This window comes from Micrasema longulum, unplaced genomic scaffold (genome assembly GCF_059751315.1).
Source record: "Micrasema longulum isolate JH-2025_06_02 unplaced genomic scaffold, ASM5975131v1 h1tg000411l, whole genome shotgun sequence".
NCBI lineage: Eukaryota > Metazoa > Arthropoda > Insecta > Trichoptera > Brachycentridae > Micrasema > Micrasema longulum.
In genome coordinates this window covers 1,116,242-1,141,742 of record NW_028277611.1, presented here as the reverse complement: position 1 = coordinate 1,141,742, position 25,501 = coordinate 1,116,242, and the positions used below count along the sequence as shown (strand labels likewise).

Genomic DNA, 25,501 nt, shown 5'->3' with positions numbered 1-25,501 from the left:
CAATTTGGTATCCCTGGAACTTGAAAAGTAATTCCGGTAAAGTTTCAGCGGTTGCTATTTTACGCGTTATAACGAATTAGGAAGCAAACATGTAGGCGAAACACCACGGTTTTTCAGCCAAACTATATTAATTCTATCTAATGATACACCTCTAGATATAAGAAAAATGATATGGTTTGAAAATAAACAAAAATATACCACACAAGTCGATATCGTTTTGATGTTTTGATGTCCGCAATAATATTAGGAGTATATTTTATTTTCATATTGAGAACGAGTGTAAATAATGCTTGCGGGTTTAATTCTTCAAAATACTTTTTTTATTGAATATTACAGCTATTCGATAATTTCTCTGCTTAAATAAAGAGGGACATGACAAATAAGGCGAACTAATTTTGTATTATGTACTATAAAAATATACAATTTTTTTTATATGTAAATTATTTGATGCGCCGCTCAATAGTTTAACTGCATTTTTGTTCATTTATCGGTTACCATAAGAAAACGTTTTTGTAAATACCTGGATTAATGTTATTAACGATACACTTATACTATTTAAAACATAAATAAACAACTTTGTATAAATTTTATATTTGATACACTAACTTTGTGGTTAATATAAAGTAATAAAATATATTATTCCTTACCACCAAAAATTAAACTACAGCCTTCTACACTTAATAATACAGGAAGATTGTTAAAAATCACAAGGAGAAAGTCCATAAATATAATAAATCTGGTATATACCAATTGAATTGAAATGATTGCGATTCAATCTACATTGGAAAAACTAAAAGGAACTTTAATATTACAGTAAAAAAACACTAAAGGTGCCTTAGTAATAACAATTTTTCTGAATTCGCAAACCATCTGATAAAAAATAATCATAACTTCAATAAAAACACTGGATTAAAAGTACTTCATGTTGAAATAAAATATTAGAATTAGACAACTTAGAAATCTTAGAAATTAAAAAAGCGTTTTAAAATAAGAAAAAAATAATAAGAATGTTTTTGAGTAAATTTTCCGATTTTTCTGTTCCGAAACCCAGTAACCATTTTTTAACAAATTTATTTAATTGAATCCGGGTCATGGTTTTGCAATGCTCGGATAACATATTGAATGTTTTGGGGCCCAGAAACCTGATTTTTTTTCTGCCGAATTGGTCTTACATTTTAAAGATGTTTTCTACTGTAAAAGAACACTAAAGGTGCCTAAGTAATAAAAAAAATTCTGAATTCGCGAACCATCTGATAAAAAATAATTATGATTTCAATAAAGACACTGAATTCAAAGTACTTCATGTTGAAAATAAAATACTAAAATTAGACAACTTGGAAATCTTAGAAACTAAACAAGCTGTTCATAATACGAAAAAAATTTATAAATAACTATACAAACTATTTTTCTTTTAGTCCACTACTGCCTAGTTTTGAACGTATGTAGCTCAAATTAGTATTCTTTCATAAAAAAGACTTGATTTATTTGCGTGTGATACGTTAACACAGATAATCATGTCTTAATAAGGGCTGAAACGCTAAAGACGCCTTAGCTGTGCTGAAGGCACAACAAAAAGTCAATGAAGGGTGATAAATTCAAAATTATTTCTTGTCAGTTAAGGTAATAATATAAAGAACATTATTTACCCTTTAAAAAAATGTGCGTAGGTACTTATGCTATCATTTAAGTAACATAATTGTTTTCATTGGTTTTTGTACATTTTTTTTATTTAAACCAATCGACAAGATATTAAATAAACCCTCATGAATTGTTATACGAACAGTTTATTAAATTAAAAATATACAAAAAGTATGTTCAAAACAACAAAAGTTACATATATACTACGTTTAAATGAAATGAACATAGTGAAGAATTATTTTTTTCAAACACAAACATAGTAATTAAAAAATTAGTTCGATACAAACATTGGAGCTAGATGGACATTGCGTCACTTGAGGTATTACTGGTACGTCCATCAATCTACGAAAAACTCATTTTTACACATATAATAAAATTCCTTACCGACGACGCGTGGCTAGTGGAAGTCTTTTATAGAAAAATAATTTTGAAAAACTCTACATAATGTACAAGGGAGGAGTTTTGAAATATTTACGAATAAATTTCGATTTTCTAGGTTCATTTCATGTAAGTACGGTCCTTAATATAAATCTCAAAGGGTCACTGAACAATTTTAGTTTATGGCCGTCGATATCATTTCGAAAACGTATTCCTAATACTACCCCCGAATCAATCATCTGAAATGTTAAGATTAGTTTTTTTAAGACTCGCTTTTTCTACTTCAAATTCGATGATAACACGAAAGTTATTACACGTGAATTACACTGAAGGGGATCACAATGCGTTTTTGTTTATTTATTTGTGACGACCATGGTCGCCATCTTGCCAATTGCTTGTAGAGGTGGGCAGCAGGGTGGACCGCCACATACGTCTATCTTGATGTGCATTCCTAGCTTCTTCCACATTGATACTTCTTGTCATTTTTATTTATTTATTTATTTATATATATATATGCCCCCAATGAGCATTTTTAAGGACATATTTAAAGATAGAAAATTATTATTAAAAATGTAGAAAGACTCAATGGTATATAGAAGACTTTGTGGGAGAGGAAGCGGGAGAGAGGTGTTTATAGTTGAATTTGATTCAGTGATCGTTTGAAATAAGACAACTTGTTATCAAAGAAATCAAGACTGGTATGTTTGTTGGCAGACTTAAGAATTCTGGGCATATAGGAATGAAAACCATAGTTAGTTCTATGGTTTTCAGTATGAAAGACTAGGTTTTGCCTGAGGTTTTTAGTTGGGATATTTGATTTTATTGAGCTCAGTAGTTCAGGCGCATCAAAGAGTGAGTAGAGAGTTTTAAATAAGACTAGAAGGTTGGATTTATTTCGACGGTCTTCCAAAGAAGATATAGTTAAGGAAGTTTCTAACTCATTATTCGTATATTGGTCTCCGGATAAGCCCAACCTCCAGCCTATCTTTCTCAAAAATCGATGTTGAACTGATTCAATATTATTGATGTGAGCATCATAATATGGAGACGAGAAAACAGAGGAATATTCTAGGTGCAAGCGAACTAGGGAATAGAAGAGAGTTTTAAGGGTATTGATATTTTTGAAGTCAGTTATGCTTCTGTTAATAAATCCAAGGAGTTTTAAGGATTTCATACATGCCCTTTGGTTGTGTCTTCTGATGTCATGACCAAACTTGAGATTTTGATTAATCTGATAATGCCACGTCATTTTATGTTGTCTTCGCCCTACGTTTCCATTCATTTGAGTCTTGTGCCATTCTTTCGTCACCCATTCGTTTTACATGACCAAACCATCTAAAGAAGCCTTTTATAGCTGTCTAAGATTTGCACTCTCGTTTGATTTCATAATTCTTAACCCAGTTATTAACTATTGTTAAAGGTTTCAGCTCTTTTACTTCACAAACATCAACAGATGAAAGAATTGAAGGAATATAGATGTTCAAATATAGGCAGAATGGTGAATGTTAGACAGTGTGTAAAGTGGCCACTTAAACCAGCCATTGACAGGTCATAAGCCCTGTAGATGCCTAGACTTCTATATTACCTTCTCTCCAATGTTCTTCATCTCTGTTGTAAAATGTTAATATAAACAGCTCCCCAGGGAGTTGAATCCAGTCCTTGTCTACAAAAATTTGGACAAACTAAAAATTTTGGCGATAAATATTTTCTATTTTCAAATTACATTAAAATTGAAAAATACGATGAAAATGTCATACGAAAATCATTCACTGATTGAATAACGCTTGATTATAATAATAATTATTATTATGAATAACGCATATAGCGTCATTTTCGTAATATAACACCTCAAGGGCGCTTTACAAAGTGATTATATAAAAATATTAATTTAATTTTAACTTTTTAATTTAAGAAAAATAATGTACTTTGTCACCACATGCTAAGAATTTATTCAAATGATTTAGAGAAAAAGTGGGTTTTAAGTTTCTTCCGAAACATCACTTCACTCTCATAGTTTCGGACCTCTGCTGGGAGAGCATTCCATGCCGTAGGGCCTGCGACCGCAAATACGCGTTCGCCAAATTTAGTGCGCTGTTTGCGTAGAGGTATAATAATTTTTCCTTCCGACGTTGATGTAGCTGATCTAAGCGTAAGACATCTGTCAGCTATTTCATCTGGAATGCAGAGTTTCCTTAGATATTCTGGAGCAGAGTTGTGCAGTGACTTATACATAAGCCAACAGAGTTTATATTCCACCCTCTGTGGTAAACGCAGCCAGTGTAATTCTCGAAGTAGTTAATTATTATTGAATATTAATATATCTACAACATTTTTGACTGGAAGCGTGGCGTCTTCTGTAATCCGGTTACTCGGAGGACGGTTGAGGCGAATGGTCTGGGGTCGGGAGTCCTGCGGCTGAGTTTGCATGGACCCCGTACAGAGGACAGACGCAATCAATCATTTCTAGACTAACAATGTACAGACCAATTTATATATTGACTTGTCTGTTTCTCGGTTAGATGAAAGATACCGTTTTTACTAATAAGCGCACCAAAGTGTTTATATTTTCCTTGGAACTTAAAACAGAATAATAAATAATATTTTTATCTCAGACTAAAACCAAATTGTGAAACTTATGCTCGAGCACAATATTTTTATAACCATAACACATATAAATTGAAAGTGAAAACAGTTTTATCAGATTAAAAAAGTATTATATTGATAATATTGTTATTGAACCGTAATTCAACTTCATTTTATATGCATTCACATATGTGTACAAAATCCTCATAACTCAAAATGAAGAAATTTTTACTTCTGGAAGATATCCTAGCTTACAAACGTTCATTTGAATAAGCAATATTTTTATTTTACTGATGCTGTTTTAAATTAAGAAGAGGTTTATCTAACTCATATTGACCCTGCATATTTTCGGAAAATATATAAAGGTGGGTAATACACTGAAAAACATTCTAATTATCAAACATTTTTAGTAAAAAGGACTGATTGAAATACTTAATTTGGTTAACAATCAAAAGAAGATTGACATGTATTTGAATTTTAGATTAATGAGTTAATCGTGAAAATAAAAAAAGTACCTTACGTAATATTATTTACAATCGGGGCCTAAAATAAGATAATGATTTTTGAAAGTCATAAAAAAACAAATTCCCTCAAAGACAGTTCAATTTAACAAAGCGATTTCCAAGTAGGCACTCGTGGTACATTCCCCATTTCACAATTAGTTTCGGTTTCCATCCCTTCACTGCGTTCCTCCCCTAGTTCTGCTCGATTCTATACAACGTTCTCCATTATTTGGACTGGCGCAGCCAGGAAACGAAACCAATTTGGCGAGAAAAAAAAGTAATAAAAAGAGTTCGTTATGGTCGATTAATTGCAATATCGAGTAAATTTATTTTAGTTAAGACATATCAATTTAAAACTTACTTTGATTTAAGGTGAAAAAATTGTGATTTTTATTAGAAAATTTGTGTGAAAAGTGTATTTCGTCTTTAAAAATGTCGATATCCGTGTAGTATGGGCTGAGAGAAGCATTGTTGACAGAATCAGAAAAGGGATGCTGCGTTGGTTTGGGAAATAAAGAGTGAATGGACAACGAAATAACGAATAAAACATTTTGCGATAAAAATATTGACGGATGCAGGAAACGAGGAAAACCGAGAAAGACGTGGCATAAAACATCTAACTAATACTTGATGATGGGAAGGTAGTGTTTCGAAACTGGTTGGTATTTTACACACAATAAATACGAACTCGTAATCATTTTATCATTTTTCTTCTGAATAAATAAATTATATGAATGAATACTTATAAAATACCTAAATCAGCCAAGTTTCTAAGTGTGTTTTAAGTGCGTGTGTTTATGTATATGCGTATTTCTTAAAATGTATCTGCAAATATGTTTATTCGTTGAAGTGTAGTAGATATGGTATTATTATAAATACATTAAATTTGGTTAGGTTTGATTATCTAATTATAAGTTTTTTTTTTTAAATGCACATCATGCATTTGCAAAACATGAAAATTGTTACATCATGTGTAAAATGGTCACTTCAAGAAGCTAACGGCAGAGTTCATGTTCTGTTTATTCATTTCTAAAACAAATATTTATCTGTTAATAATTTAAAAATATCTAAAAAACAGCATAAGTAATAAATATACTTATATGTTTAAACTAGAAAAGCCTCGGCAGAGCATACGAAACGTTTTTTTTAAATCATTTAATCTGGAGGTATGCTTAGGTAAAATAATATTTTTTAATGATTAAGCATTTAAAAATGCAAATCCCTTCCGAATTCATTGTGAGAAAACTTTCAATACGAACTCCGGAGCTTCGCATTTGCCGATGTTGAAAGTAACACAAATATTCCAAACTAGTCGAGCTTAATGAGTCGGGCGAGGGTGCTCCGAAGTGGCTCTCAGCAATCTCAGCATACCCCTGAGAGTAGATATTTGTTGGAACAGTTTGTTGAGCCGGCCGCGGTGAATATTACTAGTGCAATCAATTAAACACAAAGTTAATCAATGTTAGTTAATATTTGTTTTTGACTTATTACCGACTTTTCGATGTCTACCGGTTTCGAGGCGTACCTGTCTCATTATTAGGAAACTAATAACACTTACACAAAAATCGCACTATACATCTTCACCATATAACTTGCATAAATGTTGTATATAAGTATTTACTAATATTTATCGAAACATGTCACCAAATTGTTCATGTTTTGAAATGTGTGATTGCCGTGATTGAAATGATTAATAAAATAAATTATGTTTTCAGTGTTGGAAAAATATTCAAGTACTCGTATATCTTTATTTAAAAAAAAAAATCTTTTTTTTTTCACAACATATGATAATCTAAAGAATCAATTATTGGTCTATAACGTAACAAAGACCCTATTAAAATCGTTAGTTGATAATTGATAAAAGATTTGATTCTCATTGTTTACACCACAACAGACTAGAAGGTTCATTGTAATTTACTAAATAAATAAGAAACGAGTGATTATTTAAGGCTTGTGCCTGAATTTTGTCATTTTAATACGCCGATATTGAAAAATGGAAAAATAAAATAATTATACGTTTGATAAAAACAATGTTTTTTTTTTGCTGTTTCTAACAAAAAAATATATTTCAAAGTTTTACGTAACTAACATTTAATTACTTTTAGGTCCTAAGATTACGTCACTTTAAATTATTTAGACTATCGATAGGTATATTGTTATTCAAATAAAGACAAATTACTAACGTAAAATATATTAAAAAGTTTATTTTTAATTTATTTTTTTTATATTTTAAGCAATAACTTTGTGGTTATTCATTACAATAAAATAAATAAAACTACTTTGTTTTTAACCACAAACATTTTATCTTTTTCCCACTCCTATTCCACTCCTGTCTAGTTTCGAAAATATGTATTTTAAATTACCATCATTTAAGGGAAAAAAAGGCTTGATTTAACTAGATCCACGTGTATTATTTAGTAAACATAGATAAAATAAAATAGGAAATAGTTCATTAGTTACGTAAACCTTGACGAAGAAGCTTTTTTGCTTTGAAACCAGTAGGCGGAAAAAATAAAAAAATAGTGGTTAAAAACAAAGTTGTTTTATTTATTTTATTAGATTACAATAATTTAAAGATTATGAATTACGCAATAATGTAAATACATTTTGGTTTTTAAAGAGCAATATAAAACAATCATAAATATTTGAGAAAAAGCCAAAAAGGATAATAATATTTGCAACTAAAAAAATATTTAGTACAATGGGTAACAAAATTGAGAAGAACGACAGCTTACCAACCACATACTGCACACCGCATCTGATGGCACAATTTTCATCGGCGGTGCCTACTTCAATAGAAAAAAATTCTCGTTGCCGAATGAAAAAAGCTTCCCGAAAGCGCTCTCTGTAATCTGGTAGCCTTAGCATATTTGTGATTTAAGAAGGTAATTCAGAAAGAAATATTATGCACTTCATTAAAAAAAGAGGGATTTGAATTCTTTACTGATTGGTGTTAAATTGATTTGACATAATCAATTGGCTGAAATGATAACAAAACTTTTTAAAAGCACTGAAATTCTTTTTGGAAGCCATCAGATCTGTAAGAAGAACGGCAGTCAAGCGTCAAGCGTCCAGCTGCAATGCTGCTACAACCTCCATACTCTAAAATATTCCTCCAATTGGCTGATTATGATGTTAATTTTTTTCTCCAGCCGTTCTCTGAGGCCTCTTGTCCGATGCCTCAGCAGTACACCTTCGCGAGTAAGTCCAGCAGCAGAAAACATCCTGCTTGCACTACAATGTTGGAAAGGGTAGTGTAGGGCTCCATATCCATTGTTATGGCATACCTTTATACCCTTTAAATAACGTTGATTGTATTTTCACCTTAGTTTACTGACATACGCGTGCGTAGAACCTAAAAAATCTGTCATTCACTTCCACGGAGAATTGACACAATCTTCGTGCCAGCATATTAGCTCGTGTACAATAAGCCCGATATTGGCGCCTTACATCACAATCGTCCGCACAGTTTTCATCCAGTAGATGGCCTGGATATTTGATCTTCTTTACTCTTTTTACTTTAGTACCGTCCACAAAAGGTAGTGGCACATGTAAATCCATGTATTTTTGAAAGACAACCATCATTAAATAAGCAACCAATATATTTGGAGCTAGAAAGGAAAAAATCAGTCATCTTATGTTTAAAAAAATATATATTTTGAGTTAAAAATATCGCGTTATGTTGAGGCTAATACGGAATTAAAGTTGTCGATACACTCTTGTGCAACATATCGCCACGTCTCATGAACATCGTGTATCGTGATAGCACGGCGCCATTACGGTTTGCAATATATACATATATATATATGTATATTTATAACGTACACAGAACTTCGCAGAATAAAAATCATTTCACGCTCCGATCGGTTCTAATCACATCCCGATAACGAGTTGTTTGACGGAAAGCTACGAGGAAATACAGACACTAAAAATACATCGTGTTCTGATTTAGAAACATAACTAAAAAATTTTAAAAAAAAACTTATATAACTGAAACTGATCTCTAAAGCTAGGATTTCCTAGGACAGCGGTGCCCGTATTTTAACGGCCGTAGTGAACGGTGATGCGGTAGACAGCCGTCGTAACGTCGACTAGAGAGTGATTTCCTAGTGAAACGGTGTTAAATGGTGTTGATAACACCGTTTTACTAGGAAACCACACTCTAGTCACCGTTACGACGGTTATCCACCGCATCACCGTTCACTACGGCCGTTAAAATACGGGCACCGCTGTCCTAGGAAACCCTAGCTTAAGGTTAGCAATAATTCAAATCGAATTAATAACAGATTCGATGAAGTTCTGTCAGTTCCAGTCAAAGCTGACACACCTGACGTGTAGGGGAATCCTAATGCTCAGTTTATTTGTTCACGCGTGTTTGTCGGTCATTTTGTTTAGTCGCAGTATTTTTTTCCAATGGAGAGGACGTCGCGCGCTCCCGCGCGTTTTTGGATCGTTTAACTCAGAAAAAAGTAACTTTCTGGACTCTATCAAGACAAGGGATGAGACGTGGATTAGTCACTACACCCCAGAATCCAAAAGACAATCATTTCAGTAGCGTCATTTATCTTCCTTATCCTGAAAGAAGTTTAAAATAACTTATTCAGCAGGAAAAGTTATGGCATTAGTTTTCTGGTCTTTTTTGTTAATTTTATGCACAAAAGGACTACCATTATTTCAAAGGCTTACTGCAATACCCTCAAAAAACTCATAAGAGCCATACATAACCGCAGAAGACTCGGGGAGTAAGCTTTCTGCATGACAACGCCTGGCCCCACACCGCGCGAGTTACACAGGATCTGTTGTCACCTACCCCCCCTATTCACCCGACTTGACGTCTTTGGACTATCACCCAGTCAAACTTAATGAGTTCTTAGGTAGGAAACGATTTTTCAATGATCAGGAGGTTGAAAAAGCAATGAAGAAGCACCCAAAGGGGTGGTGGAAATGGAAATTTCTTAATCTCTACGACAATTACGTTTAAAAACAGTTTAATATGTTTTTGAATTATCCTTTGAATTTCAATTATATGCAATATTTTTTTGATCCTACATAAATAATGTTGTAACCTTATTTTGTGGATGACTCTCGTCGATGATTTATTGATTCATGTTTACATTATGGCAGCATACTCTAATAATGTTTTTCTTTTCTTAGTTAAAATATTTGAATCACGAGTCAAAGTTCTGTATTCTGTTTTTTTTTTCTTTGTTTATTTTCTGTAAAAAATTGATATTTTTTTCTTATGCTTATGCAATAACATATCACGAGTCCAGTAAATGCCTAGACCTCCATATTCATTTCTTTAAAATGTCTCATCTCCATCTTTGTTGTAAAATGTTCAATTTACATATTTTTATACACAAGTCTTAAACATATTATGCTTAAAACAAAGTTCATAAATAAAACAAAAAACGTATCTTAATAAAATACAGAATGTATATACGTACCCAAATAAAACAAAGTACCTCAATAATACAAACAACGTACCTAAATAAAACGAGGAACGAAAATTAAATGAAGTACGAACCAAAATAAAATAAGGTAGGTGCGTACCCAAATAAAACAAAGCACGTAAATAATTTACGCACCCAAATAAAACAAAGTAAGTAAATAAAACGAAGTAAGTACCTTAATAAAATAAAGTATGTAGGCTTGTACACAATAAAACAAAGAACCTTAATACAACAAAGAACGTAAATGAAACGAAGTATGTACCTTATTAAAATAAACTATGTAGTTACGCACCCAAATAAAACCAACTACCTTAAAAATCAAAACACGTAAGTAAATAAAACAAATGACGTACCTAAATAAAACAAAAAAGGTAAATTCAATTTAATATATTTCAGACTATTCGTTTTTATCAAAAATGAATTAAATAAACAACTCAGCAGAGACATAAAGAAATTTTGTATAAATACATATCTAAACGTCCTAGCAATCTGATAAACTTAGATGATATAGATACATTTCTTTATTCGATTGAGAGAGACGAGAAATTATTTTTATTTGAACATCCTGTTTCTAGGGAAAATACGTCTTTAAAAGTTCAAGGTAGGAAGTCGATCGGGAAAGTGGAAGGCAGTTCCGTATTTCTTCTACTACGCAATAATAATAAAAATAATGTACCTCCAATTTATTATTAGTGGATTTCGCGCCCCAGAAAACGACGGAAATCTATCCCCTTTCAAATCCCGCGGCGTCTAAAGGTTCTGGAAGTGATAGGAGAATAATGTCCTTGGTAAGTAAAAAAATAATTGCTAATTCGTTCTGGTTCACATAAAAATACAAAAGTTCGAAATTCTTTTGTAAACAACAATAAAAAAATATTTAAATTTCTTCCAACTGAGAGTAAAAACCGTTACGAGAAAATACGGAGGCCGAAGTATATACATGGCTTGTGGTCTGTCATTGACGGGTTTTAGTGGCCACCTCACACACTGTCCAACATTCACCATTCTGCTTATGTGCAAACGTCCGCATTTTCTCAACTTAGGAAATTATTGACAAATTACAACACAGATGAATAACATTTAAGAGAAGATAGCATAGAAGTGTAGGCATCGTCTACAAATAAATGGACAAACTGAAAACATTATTGATAAATCCACCTGGTCCAAGAAGAAGTATAACTTTTTAAAAATATTTTCAGGCGTTGCCCAGTATAAAAGTAAAATAATTCAATCAGATGAATCTCACGCGCATCAAGAACGGTTTCAGGTCTTTAACTTTACAAGCATCAACAGGTGGAAAACGAATATAAACGTTCAAACATAAGCAGAACGGTGAATGTTACACAGTGAGTAAAATGGCCACTAAAATTAGTCAATGATAGGTCATGATCCCTCTAGATGCCTACAATTCTAAATTCCCTTTGGTAAAATTTTCTTTAACTGGGTTGTAATATGTTAATATTATTAGCATTCCTACAGGGTTCCATCCAGTCCTTTTTTAAAAAAATTTGAACAAACTTAAGCAATTGTAAAGGGGTTATTTTTAGGAGTTGTTTATGAACATTCGGACTTATTCTAAAATTAACAAATGGTTGCAGACAAAAGACTGGATTTCACCCCCTCGGGAGTCATGAATTTAACAAATTACAACAGGAATAGAGAATACTTTAAAGAAGAGAATATGGAAGTCTTGGCATTTACAGAGCTTATGACCTGTCATTGGCTGGTTTAAGTGGCCACTTTGTATATTTTTTCCAACGGTACAATATTTTATTTCAACAAAATTAACTAAGAAAGTTACAGAAGAAAAAATGACTTAATAAAATTTATTAGAATTTTCCTAACAAAAAATTATGTCAGGGTGACAAAAATAATAGAATCTAGGAAAATATGCCAGTGTAAGGTAATCTTTTTAATATAAATATATTAAAAAACTTTTCGTAAATCAAAGTACATAATTATTATGTTTAGCTATTATTGCTATAAAAAATGTTTTTTCTAATTAAAATGCATCTGAACCCCAAAAACAAAATTATGATACTGACTTCCGAGCGTTTCCAGGGTAATGAAGAAAAGATAAAAAGGTAGTATTTTTTTGTGACAATCGTCCTTATTTCCTAGTAACGAGCGGTGTGACAATCCGTTTTGAGATTGGGAGATGTTAGGGGTGGTTTCTGCTTGGCTCGAGGATGACAATCACGAGATTTTTGTGCAAGGGTAAGTGTTAAAGTTTCCCGGGAAGAGAAGGATAAATAAAGAAAAGTTTTAAATGAGGTGTCATAAATGCGGGCGCTAAAACTTGACGCGGTGTAAAGCAGTGGGGGTCGTGTTCTATTATGTATGTATCATATTATATTCAGTAGGAGGAAACGAATCGTTGTGAACATGAGTGAATCTTGGAGTAAAAAAAAATTTTAGCCGTCAATTCTCCTTGACTTAAACCGCGGTTATGTTACATCGTGTTACCACAAGCAACAGATGTAATATTCTAAAGATCTGATATTCGAAAAAAAAGCATACTTTTAAATTATTTTTTTTTCCATAATTTATGTAAATAAACAAATAATTTAGCCCCGGTATAGCGATATAAATTAAAAATCAAACATACACCGTTCATCTTACGTGCGTGAGTACATTCCCATCACTGTCAATACCCGACTGAATATTTTCCCACAGACACCGGGCACAGAACAGCGTCTCTGTCCTTTTTATTATGAGCTCTATCTTCGTGTTCTCTCTTATACAGATTTATTGCTGTACTAGCGTCACATTTATTCTTTATTCGAGTAACAAGGATAATTATTATTGGTATTAAAATCCAGCATAGTTATACAAATTTGACTTTCTAAATCCTGTGTGAAAAAATTTATCTGAAGATTTAAAAAATAAAACTGCATAATTTTAAAAAGTAAGAGAGAGAAATTTCAAGTCTTGTGTTAGATTAGCGTGATATCATAGCCATACAATAGTCAAATTTCATTGCCGTTTATGAGCAGAATATATTTTTCTCTGTTATAACCCCCTTTCCCACGTTTAACAGAAATGCTTTAAAAATCATTCAGATACCCAGTTATAAATAAATAATAACAGAAAATGTTAATAATACAAATTTGAGATTTAAATTTCGAACGCCTATACAAAGATGGACTCTACTTTCAAATGTATTTTTAGAGTACCTCAGCTTAAATTACGCCTCAAGAAACACTCTTTTTCTCTTCCATAATCTTTTTTTCTTGATTTTTTCGACCAAAGATTAGTGTCGACATTGATTGATTTATGTATATATATTTATATTTATATATATATATTGATCATTTGAACAAATATGAAAAAACATCTTATGTGGGATTAAATTTTATAAAATACAATGCTTACCTAATCCGTTTTTATTTTCAGGAACTTGATAATATTTCCGATGTTGGTAATCTGAAACAATAAAAAAACGTGATAATTCAAAATTATAGATTGATGCAATGTTTTTATTAAATGACATAAATAATAAAAAATATGTAACATTTTTGAATCGTTAATTGCAAATAAATTATTTTAGAGTTGTTTATATTAATTTATTAAAGAAATAAAAAACGACTGATTTTAAAATCCAGAAATTTGGAATACTCAATGAATTTTTATTTCTAATTAGTGAATTTAAGTATCACCTGTCATTTATTTCAATAATTTACAATAAACTTCCACCAAAAACTTGTACTAACAAATTAAAAGTACTTGTACAAATGTTTTAAAGCGGAATTAATTTTAAATAACATCACAATAAATTCAAAAATAAAACATTCAAAAACAAATTGTTTTCCAAGTGACAGATTAATTTTCCAGCTTTGCCGGAACCGGAGCATATTATAGTGAATATGAACACGTACGAGAATTCCTGAAACTATCCTGAAATCCTATTTAGGAAGAATCTCAGCATAAAACAACCCCCATCCCCCAGCGAGGACGTTCGAAATTGCGCGTCGCGCAGGAAATCAGATACAATCTTAGCAAATATGAAAAAGTTATAATTTTTATAACAAATATTTAAATTTATTATTTCATTTAAAATGTAGATATTTTTTTTATTTTTTGTCTTCAATGACACAGTAGAAACGTATTTTTATATATTTATATTAGTTACTTAGCACAGGCACACTATATTTACTTGACAGGCACTGTGGCGTAGTTGGTTAGATGGCTAACCGTGAAACTGGTGTCGCGAGTTTGATTCCCGCAAGTTGCAAGAAAAAAATTAAAGAAATATGTTTTTCTCAATTAGTCTGGGTGTTGTGGTGTATTTTTCATAACCTCTTTTCATATGTCATCTTTTCCACTTGCTGGCGAGCCTCTAAATCAAGACTTAGCGGGTTATCCATTTAAAAAAAAAACAAATTACCCAATAAACACTTTTTGTGGGAAAATAAGAAAATAAAGGGAAACACGAAAAAATAAGTATTTGCATTCTAACAATTTACTTTTTTCAACGATTTCAATAAAGCATTATTAAAAAATGAGACTAATGTTTTGCTAGAATAGGGCTCAAACCTCAGATCTCTGATCAGTTAGTCGTTAAAACTAGTCGCGGGACTACAACCCAATTTAATTATAAAAACATCGCCTTGAATACTTATTTTGTCATTAAAATATAAAATTAGTGGCAGTTTTGTACGATTAGTGTGATTTTTATACTCGTTGTTTGTAAATACTTATTTTACTGTCGATGACTTAGTTTTCAATCATTTTTTGAAGCCTATTTGTACATTGTACGCTTAAAATCTATAAATAAAAATACCATTGTACTTTAAAAAATTAAGAAAAAACCATTAAGCATAAGTAAAAGAACAATTTTTATAATTTTCAAACATGTTTTCAACACTCGTTTGAAAATGCCTTAATTCAGCGAAATAATTGTCTGATTTTTTATTAAAAACAAAACAGATCAGTTTTTGGTTTGAAAATTACGATTTTTACACAGAGTTCTATAAAATAACACCAAATAAATAAATAAATAAAAAAACAGTTGTTCATGTTTTAAAAAAATATATATATAATCTGGAGGTCCGCTGTCCATAATAATTATTAATCACTGATAATTATGCACTTTTTATTATGACTATGGACGCGGGTGTAAGCTAAACGCGCTTAAAAAAAGGCTCAGGGCGAGTGACCTTTTATTTATTTATTGATATATTTTTTTACGTTTAAATTAGCAAACATAAGGGAACTAAATAAGACAAAAATACTATTTATATTTCAAATATTGGGTGAAATGGCACTCAGGAGCTTATTTGCAATAGTCGCCCTTGTCGGTAAATTCCGACGCGATAGAATGTTCTTATGGATAAATTGCAAGTTAAGGACTTTAGGTCGACGTGATAAACATCTGTGATTAAGCATCTGGTCTATGTACTTGCTCCGACTCACTTTAAAACCCGTTTTACTTGGAAGATGATTATTATAAAAAATACTTTAAAAACATTAAGTATAAATTTTATTTTCACCCATAAACATACACAAAAAAAATGTTAAAAAAATAATTCAATTATTTGTTTTGAAAAAAATCTCGTCTGCTGAGATTAATAATGAAATAAAATTTAATATTATTTGTGTTTTTTAACGATTTTTTTTTCAGAACCCTGCCTTTTAAATAACTTTACCTCTGTGCTACCTTGGAAGTAACATAGTTTTAAGTGGATTATTTATCGCGCTGAGGAAACGGATATGTCTCCAACTTCAAGTCGTGTCGTAAACTATCTTTGACGTCACGGAACGCAGACGTTGCACTGCTGACGTCACATGGTGCACTTTTAAAATTGCATCGCGTCTGAGAACATTATCCGCGCATCTATGTCAACCCTTGTAAGCGTTGTTAATAAAAAAGAAACAGATAAATCTTTATTTTATATGTTAAACCATAAAATAAACCAATTCTTTTATTAACTTTTAACGTAATTCAATAACATGATTTAATTATACTACGGGTTGTGGTCCTGTTGTCAGATATCAAAAGTTCAAACCCTACTCTATCTCAACTTGATTCTCATTTTCCAGTAAAGCGTTATTAACAATAAGTGGACAATGACAATATTTGTATAAATAATCTGTCAGCTTAGTGGTCAGCGCTTTTGCCGACCATGCAAGAGGTCTCGGGTTTGATTCCCGACATGGTTGATTTGAAATATTGATTTAAATGGGTGTTTTTACACTAGAGTATTTCATGGTCTCTGGATTGGTACCTAGGAATCAAGACTGATCATTTTACCTTCACGTGAAAAAAATGATCAAAAAACGCTGCGATTAGTGTACCAATGTAGTGCCCTATTAGGTACGGAAAGGGAATAATGAAATCAAAATCATAAAATCATGCAGAGACATATGAAAAACTTTATAAAACATATGTTTGTCCCCAGCTAGAATACTGCAATCCTATTTGGTCACCTTACTATGATGTTATTATTTATAGACTAGAAAGGGTCTAACAAAAATTATTTAAACATGTCGACTACCGGTTAAACCTTAATTTCTCTAACTATGATTACTAGTAAGAGAAGTCAACTTCTAAAAAAAATAAAGGAATTTAAAAAAAAAATTATACGTAACTTAATAAAAAAAACTTTTTCATCTACTTTTTCTTGTAATAAAATCGTGAGATTAGTCAATGTTATTAATAATATTACAAAAAACAATATTTTAAGATAATCCAAATGTTATTAGAACAGGAATTTATCGCCGTGGGAGTTAATGAATATGGAACGTTAAACAAGAAAGATGAAGAACATTTTTGAAAAGAAAATATATAAATCAAAGCATTAACGATGCTTATGACTTATCATCGACAAATTAATATTATAAATTTTAGAAAATTAATTTATAAAATCTATTCTTCTTCGACTATAGACAAAACATTTTTAAACTTGCGCAAAACACATACCAATCTAAACTAAACAGATACGTAGGTACATTTGTGCTGGTGCGTGTTTGGACGAAATGAAGAATACGGTTCAGTGTGTTAAACAGAAGCGAAATGCAGCCTTTGTGGTGTAGTTGTTAAGACACTTGATCTTAATCAATCTTAAGTCTGGTCATGTGTCATGTCAAAAGTAGGCAGAACCGTAAGGCATGTATGACAAGATGCATGAATGTGAAAGAAGCTAGAAATGTATGCTAGGATTGACGTGTGTAGTGGTCCATTCATTGCTGACTCCTGCGGGAAAATGGCGTAATTGTAGTAGTAGATATTATTGATTTTTTTTTATTGATTTTTTTATTTTGGCATTAAAAAATATGTTTTTTCAAAATTTATATTGCATTCTTATTCCGTAATTTTTTTTCGTAATATTTTAGCCAATAATAATTCTACTAATTTTCCAGTAAATATTATGTATGCTGAATGGCGCAATGCAAGTATATCGATTTTTTAATTTAAAAAAAATTCTAATCATATAAAGATACATATCACAAAAAAAAAAATAACGCATTTCTAACTCCACAAGCCCAAAAGCCCTGTTATGAATTGAAAGTGAAAGCATGCATATTATTGAAGTAAACCACAACAAGAGAGTTAAAGACTGTCGATGCATTAAAAATATTTTACCTGACCCTAGTAAGAAGTCAGTTAGAATATCGGTCCTCAGTTTGGTCTCCTCATTATGTTACCCATATACACAGTGCGGAGAAGGTCCAACACAAGTTTAAGATAAGATTCATGAATTATAAATTAAACATTCCAATAGAAGAGCCAAACTATAAATTAATGTTTAATCAAGCAGTTAAAATTCGTAATAGTGATAGGAGGCAAATTTCAGATTAAGTGCTGCTTTTCAAGTTGTTAAATAATGTTTTTGACAGCCCTGAACTAATAAATTATGTGAATTTTTATGAGACGAGACAAAATACTACTTTTTCTGTTGATTTTCTTAGTTCAAACTATGCTAAATACTCACATATTCCACGGCTCCACGTGGTAGTGAAGAAATATGGAAACTTAGATTTATTTATACAAATAAAAATCATTACTTTTTAATCACTTCTTTTCTAAATATGAAAAATTTACTAAGTGTTTTACTTGTTTTACTTTTTATACTATGATACATCGCCTCTTTTACTTCAATACTTTTTATATTTAAACTTTTTATTTATTGTTAACTTGCTACATACCTATGCTATAATTTCCTGTTTAATTTTCTTTTGTTATTTTTTTTTATCTGCTGATTTTAGGTATCTATATTTTCTTCACTTGTGTACAGGTTTTGTATTTTGTTTCTTTATAATTGTTTTTGATATTATTTTATACTTTGTCAAAGGCGTAAGCTGTCGAAATAAATAAATAAATGAAAATTAAACCAAAAAAAAATTCTTCATAAGCATCTAGACAATACGCTGAATAGCACTTTGTATAAATTTACGATTAATAATATTGTGCACGTTAAATAAATGTGTATTGCGATGCACACCCAGCCTCCGTGCGGGCTGGGTGTGAAATATAGTTCCTCTCTGCAACTTTAGTTTGAAATACACAAATATGTGTTAAATTGTTATAAACATTGAGTTAAGTCGCTAAGATGTGGACATGCTATAAATAAAGAGTGAAATTATTAATTTAAAACATTGTTTTATAAACGTTATTATATTCAACGCTTTGTTCTAACCTAACCTAACCAAAATATATTCAAACGCCACAAACTTTCGTGATTTTATAACTGTGCTTCTGTTAAAACTGTTTAAAACAGTGTTTATTTGTGAAGATCAAGTGCCGAAATTTAACTATTTATTATAAAACAATTTCTGTAAGATATAGTGCTACCTCTCTATGTTCATTTAAAAATACAAATGATACTTTTTTTCCTGTATCACGTAAAATTACTCGAATACCAAAAATAATACACAAGTTTATCTGTCATCTTAATCAAAGTAAAATAATAATAATCAGAAATTTTAGGCGGGAAACATGCGTAATAACAAACAAAACTAAAAAGAAGCGGATATATTCCTTGGCACCTACACTCTACACTACGCAGATGCGTTTCTACTATCATCTCCCAGGGAACAGCCAAATGTGAACCAAGTGTTTTTACAGTTATTTACTAGGAAAAAGACAATAGATCCTGTTTACTGCATACGAAAATAAAATAGGGACGAGTTTGAGTTTGGGTATCGTCTATTGTCTTGTTAAGCTTAATAATAAGTTAAGGAATGCTATTTTTGTTACCTTTTTTACATTTTACTTTTTGTACTGTTAAATGTTCACTTAATTGCCATACTTACTAGTTCTTTGCTCAATGTATTATTATTGCGTTTCTTAAAATTATTTTTTATTATTAACATTTTAAAATCATTCTTATGTTGTTGAAATTCCATTTGTCGATGCATTTTGAAGCTGCAAGACTTTTTGTGATGTTAGCTATCATATTATATAAATGTTATCAACTATCAAGTATCTAAATTTAGTAAATGGGGTCTAAAATTTCAACCGTCCATGCGCTCAGTAGCTGCAAGACTTGTTGCTATCTAAATTCTAATTTTATAAATCTGCTTTTTATTTCGTTTTTAAAATATCACTTAAACTCTAAACTTCATTGTCAAATAAAACAATTGAATATAAAAATGTAAATAGGGGCTAGATTTCTTATTGTCCATGCGCTCTGTAGCTGCAAGACGTTCTGTTATCTAGCTCATATATATCATAATTGGAGACGAGGAACTAGAATCCCAACCGTCCATGCGCTCTATAGCTGCAAGACGTGTTGGGATATTTATTTATTGTACAGCGCCCTTGAGGTGATTTTTACAAAAATGGCGCTATATAAATTATCCAAACATTATTATTATTATTAAATGTTTTAGTTTATTATGATTTTTTTTTGTATTTTTAGTTGTGAATTTTTAATCCTAATTATTACGATTTATTATGCATATAATGTATATTTGACGTGTCAATGTCCCAACTTACAAACAGGACATTAAGACAAAAGTCCCATCAATAATATATAAATTTTGTTATTTTAATATTCTGAATTTACAAAACATATTAAAATAAATAAACAAAATAAAGCTTATAATAAGTACATATGTTTTTAAATAAAGTTATTTAGATTAAAATCTGCTGAAGACATAAGGCAAGGAAGCCAATTACCCACAAATTAAAATGCTTACAATTTTCTGCCTGTAACTCTGTTGAAAGATGGCAAAATAAATGTAATTTTTGTAAACTTTATCAGAAGAGCATTTTCAAAGTTTGATAGGCTCTGAAAATCGTAAATATAGTTTACAAGCTTAATTCTAGTTTCAGCAGACGCATTCACATTTAATATAAATATAATTCTGTTTTACCATAGCATATTTGAATAAAATGCTGAAAAATCCGGATATTACTTTATATGCCTAAAATAACGACATCTCATTTATATAATCTTTCAACAGAATTAATATTTTTAATTTTACGTCATTGCATTTACGACATTACATAATTTTGAATTGCAAATACTCAAACAACGTAACGACAAATTAGAATTTGGCGACTATCGTTGCATGTCACAACCACCACAGGGTACAAAGCCCTTAAGATTGCATCTCAGTGGGTGAAATCCCTATCCTGAGATTGTGATGTTAGATAAGGCACGTTCTCGTATCTCAAACCCTGATTTATCCCCCTTTGCGGTATTAAGACCCGATTTTACACCTAAGTGTGAGATTCAACACCAGATTCTCACCCCCGAATTTGAAACATGGCTGATTTCACACTGCGCTGTTTTCTTAGGGGTAGGCTGAGAGGATGTAATGACATATATAATTATTCTGAGATATATTCCTATCTTGTTTCATTCCTACATTTTCACATTTCTTCGTCTTATCAAACATGCACTTTGAGTTAGACTGCTTTTGACATGACCATACTTTATCTGATCATGCCAAATCTCGGTCGTTTTCGTCCAACGTTACAATTTATTTTCGCTATAAATATCTTTTGATGTATTTCTTAAAACATAAAATTTAATTTGCCCAAATCTTTGTAGACATTAACAATTTTAACACTATAAGATCAAAAAGTCAACTTACGGAAGTACCGAAGAAATACGGATATTCAAAAAAACATAAGTAAAATAAAAGATTAATGTTATACATCATGAAAAGTGATTTCAAAATTCAAACAATAAAAAGTCATATGCCCTTTAAAAACAATTCTTAGAATTTCAATACTCCTGTGTAAAGAATATCTTCCATTCCTTTCCATTAAATAATATTACATTATATTATAGGATTACGTATACATTTTATTTCTAGAAAATTCTAGACAAAATACTTCAACTTAAGCTTCAAACAATTTTACATGTTTGAAAAAATATAAATTTAATTAATTTAATAATTTTTGATACAGTTTTTCCAATTTTTCATTTTACGCTAATTTTTATATCTATCACTGTTAAAAAAAAAAAAAAAAACTGCTGACAAGCGGGTCACGGGTTTTAGCGGGTTTGGATTTTCGTATGCTTTGTGTTCTCAATTATCTTCTCAAAAATTTATTTAAGTCAAATAAAAGTATAAATTTTATATTTGAAGCACGAACTTTGTGGTTATTCATTTTAATAAAATAAATAGAACAACTTTGTTTTTAACCACTAATTTTTATTTTTCACCGACCGGTTTCAAAGCAAACAAGCTTCTTCGTCAAGGTTTACGTAACTAATGAATTGATTCCTAGAAGTAAAATAAAAAGGAATCAATTCATTAGTTACGTAAACTTTGACAAAGAAGCTTGTTTGCTTTGAAACCGGTCGGTGAAAAATAAAAATTAGTGGATAAAAACAAAGTTGTTCTATTTATTTTATAAATAAAAGTATTTGATGTTTTAAAAAAATTACTTGCATTATTTGAGTTCACACTTTTTAAAAAAAATTACAACTAGTGATCCCTTAAAATATTTCTGGTAAAATAAATTTAAAAAAAACAACGAAATAATGATTAATTTTATTTATTTGAAGAAAATAAAAGCCGTTTTAACAATTAAATCAAATTTATTGGCAAATTATACATTAAGGTATATTACTCAATAGAATGCCGATCAGGTTTGAAATGCCACCTCCTCAATATTTGAGGTTACTGCGACCAGTAAAGATTTATGTTGACATGAATATTTGTCAATATTTTGTTTTATAATAAAAATATAAAAATATTTTTTACCCACAAAATGTTCATATACCACTGATTTTTTTTTTAATTGAACGGTTTGGGTACGTAGAAGAAAATTGCCTTAAAGCAATAAAATGTAAATTTTATAATAATTATGTATCGATATAAAGTGTTTAAATAAATAATACCAAAAACTAAAAAAATCAATACTTATGTTGGGCAACTTTGAATTACTTCACTTGTTAAAAAAAAATCTTTTGATATTAATGAAATTAAATTTTAAAAATAGAGAAAAAAAAGTTTTTTAGTTGCTTGGTCTAAAAAAATATTATCGTCAACGGATTCACACGAAATAACACAAGATTTTTTTTTTTTTAATATTTAAAAATAATCTTTAAAGTTTGTTAAATTAGAATAGGACAAAATTATAAATATTGTTTGCAATTGAGACTTCAGCGTTTTCTTTGTAGTTCTTTAGATTGAGAAAATATATATCGATTTCGGAAAAAAAACTGTTTGTAAAAAGATGGGATTTTGAAAAAAGATGCATTTAGATGCTTTAATAAAAACGAAAATTTATTACCACCTGTTGAGTTCTATGTAATTAGACGTCATTTATTGTTCGTTCAAAGAAAATTGTTCAATTGTGTTTCTCGTATCTCGGTACAAAATATTTTACTATACGTCAAAGGCGAATTTTACATTAGATGCTTTAAAGAAGATCGAGGGTGAAAAGTACAAGGGCATTGAGAGATATATATGAGAATAATTTAAAAACGTGACGATTGAATACATATTCAAAGCCTTCACGTAGGATACCCTTGTACCTGCTATAATATTATGAAATGTGTAATATGTAATATGAGACGTGTTTCGTGAATCTTTCAGGCGCGGCTGAAATAAATTTCAATCATTTTTCTGTAAAAATATGAATTAATCTCGCTCAAAATTGTAAAATCGAAAATTGCACAAAGCTTTATTGTGTATAAACATAATTTGTCTCTTTTTTTTCAAATGAAGACAACAAAATACAAAATAAAACCACAAATTAGTCAATAATTTATAGTATCTTCTCCGTCCACGACGCAAATATCGCGAGCAGCTTCGACAGCCTTATTTGAACAAAAATGAAGGTGTCAAAAATGCTCACTTTCGTCTACCTGACATTCTATTTTGAAGGGTTGTTATCAAATAAAGTAATGTATCAAGGCTTTACTGACAGAATGCATCAAGTAATTAAAATAAGTTCCGAGATAATGGCAATTAATGCTTTTTTTATTCTTTCAACGCATTATTTCTTCTACAATTTTCTTTTTTTCAAAGCTTTTAAAGAGTAATCTTTATTTTAAGCGTAGCAACAATTTTTAATGTACATCTTACTCCTATATTGAAAAATATTTGAAATATATAAATACTGTTGACAATGCATCCTGTTAGGTATAGCCTCAATATGTAACTTAAAAGAAAATACAATGTCTTGTAGAGCAGAAAATTTTCATTTGAATGACATAGAAGCCAACCGTTTTTTTTTAACTTTAACGCTCATTTTTAAATTTTGAAAAAAAGGACACAATTTATGTTAACACCAAATTTTTTATTTTGTATTTGTTTATTTTTCCGTATATTTACTATTTACAAAGAAATATAATTACAAAAATACACTTTAGAAAAATAAATCTTAAAATTAAGCTATAACATAAATTGGAAAAAATGCCCACAAAGATTTCAGCGTCTGAGCGTGGGCCATTCCTTTTTTAATTATTAAAAAGTTTATGGCAAACAAATATGGTATGACATGACCATAAAAAGAAAAGAAAAGAAAAAGAAAAGAAAAACCAAATTAACATATGCTGATATTACGAAAACATGATTTATTAGCAGTGGGCATTTTTTATTATTTTTATTTTAAGAATATGTATATCTGTTCATTTCATTAACTTAACAAACATTAACTTTTAATAACCCCAGATTTTTTTTTTCTTAAACTTTAAAGTTAAATAATTCAATTCAGATAACTCAACGGAAATGGGTCAGAAAGCGAATACAATTTCGATGAAATAAATAATAAAACTTATGTGTTGTGCTTATAATATTATGTTTTTTAAAACGATTATTTGTGTATACACATATTGTGTTGCTTATTTATATATTTAATACAAAATATGCTTATGTGTGCGTGACAGAAAATTTTCAAGTAGCATGTTCCAGTGTCCCTACTAATACAAAAGAAATTTGTATGTTTACTTGATTCACCGGTAGTCACCAACACATTTACATAGGCTTAGTAGACATTTCAATGCATTGTATACGTATACATATATTATTATGGTTAAAATTAGATCATTTATACTGCGCAATTTTTGTGAAAATCACCTCAAGGGCGCTGTACAATAAATAAATATCCCAGAACGTTATGCAGCTACAGAGCGCATGGACAGTAAGTAATCTAGCCCCTATTCACATATTTTTTTAATGTGACAATAAAGTTTAGTGTTTGAATGATACTAAAATAAATATTTAAAAAAACTCATTTTTGAAAATAGGAGTTAGATTATAACAAGTCTTGCAGCTACTAAGCGCATGGACTGTTGAAATTCTAGACCTCATTTACAAAATGTAAGTATTTTATGGTTGATAGCATTTACATATTAAAGCAAGATTACTAATCATCTTGCAGCTACAAAGCGCACGGACGAGTGAAATTCTAGCAATTTAAAATTATACCAATAAATTTACAAAAAAATATTATTGAGCTAACTAGATAATTTGTCAAATGTTCATGCTAAAAGTAAACGATAAAAAATTAAATAATAAATCGGGGTTTAAATA

The 25,501-nt window shown here is 30.3% G+C and overlaps 1 protein-coding gene across 8 annotated transcripts in view; it reads right to left on the bottom strand.

Moving 5' to 3' along the window:
• Pgant9 (polypeptide N-acetylgalactosaminyltransferase 9) overlaps window positions 1-25,501 on the bottom strand; it is a 647,455-nt gene that overhangs the window by 154,200 nt on the left and 467,754 nt on the right. For all 8 annotated transcript variants that reach the window (XM_088226146.1, XM_088226145.1, XM_088226152.1 and 5 more), the window contains one exon: window positions 13,931-13,981. The gene's annotated coding sequence lies outside the window, so the exon portion shown is untranslated. The remainder of the gene's footprint in view (window positions 1-13,930; window positions 13,982-25,501) is intronic.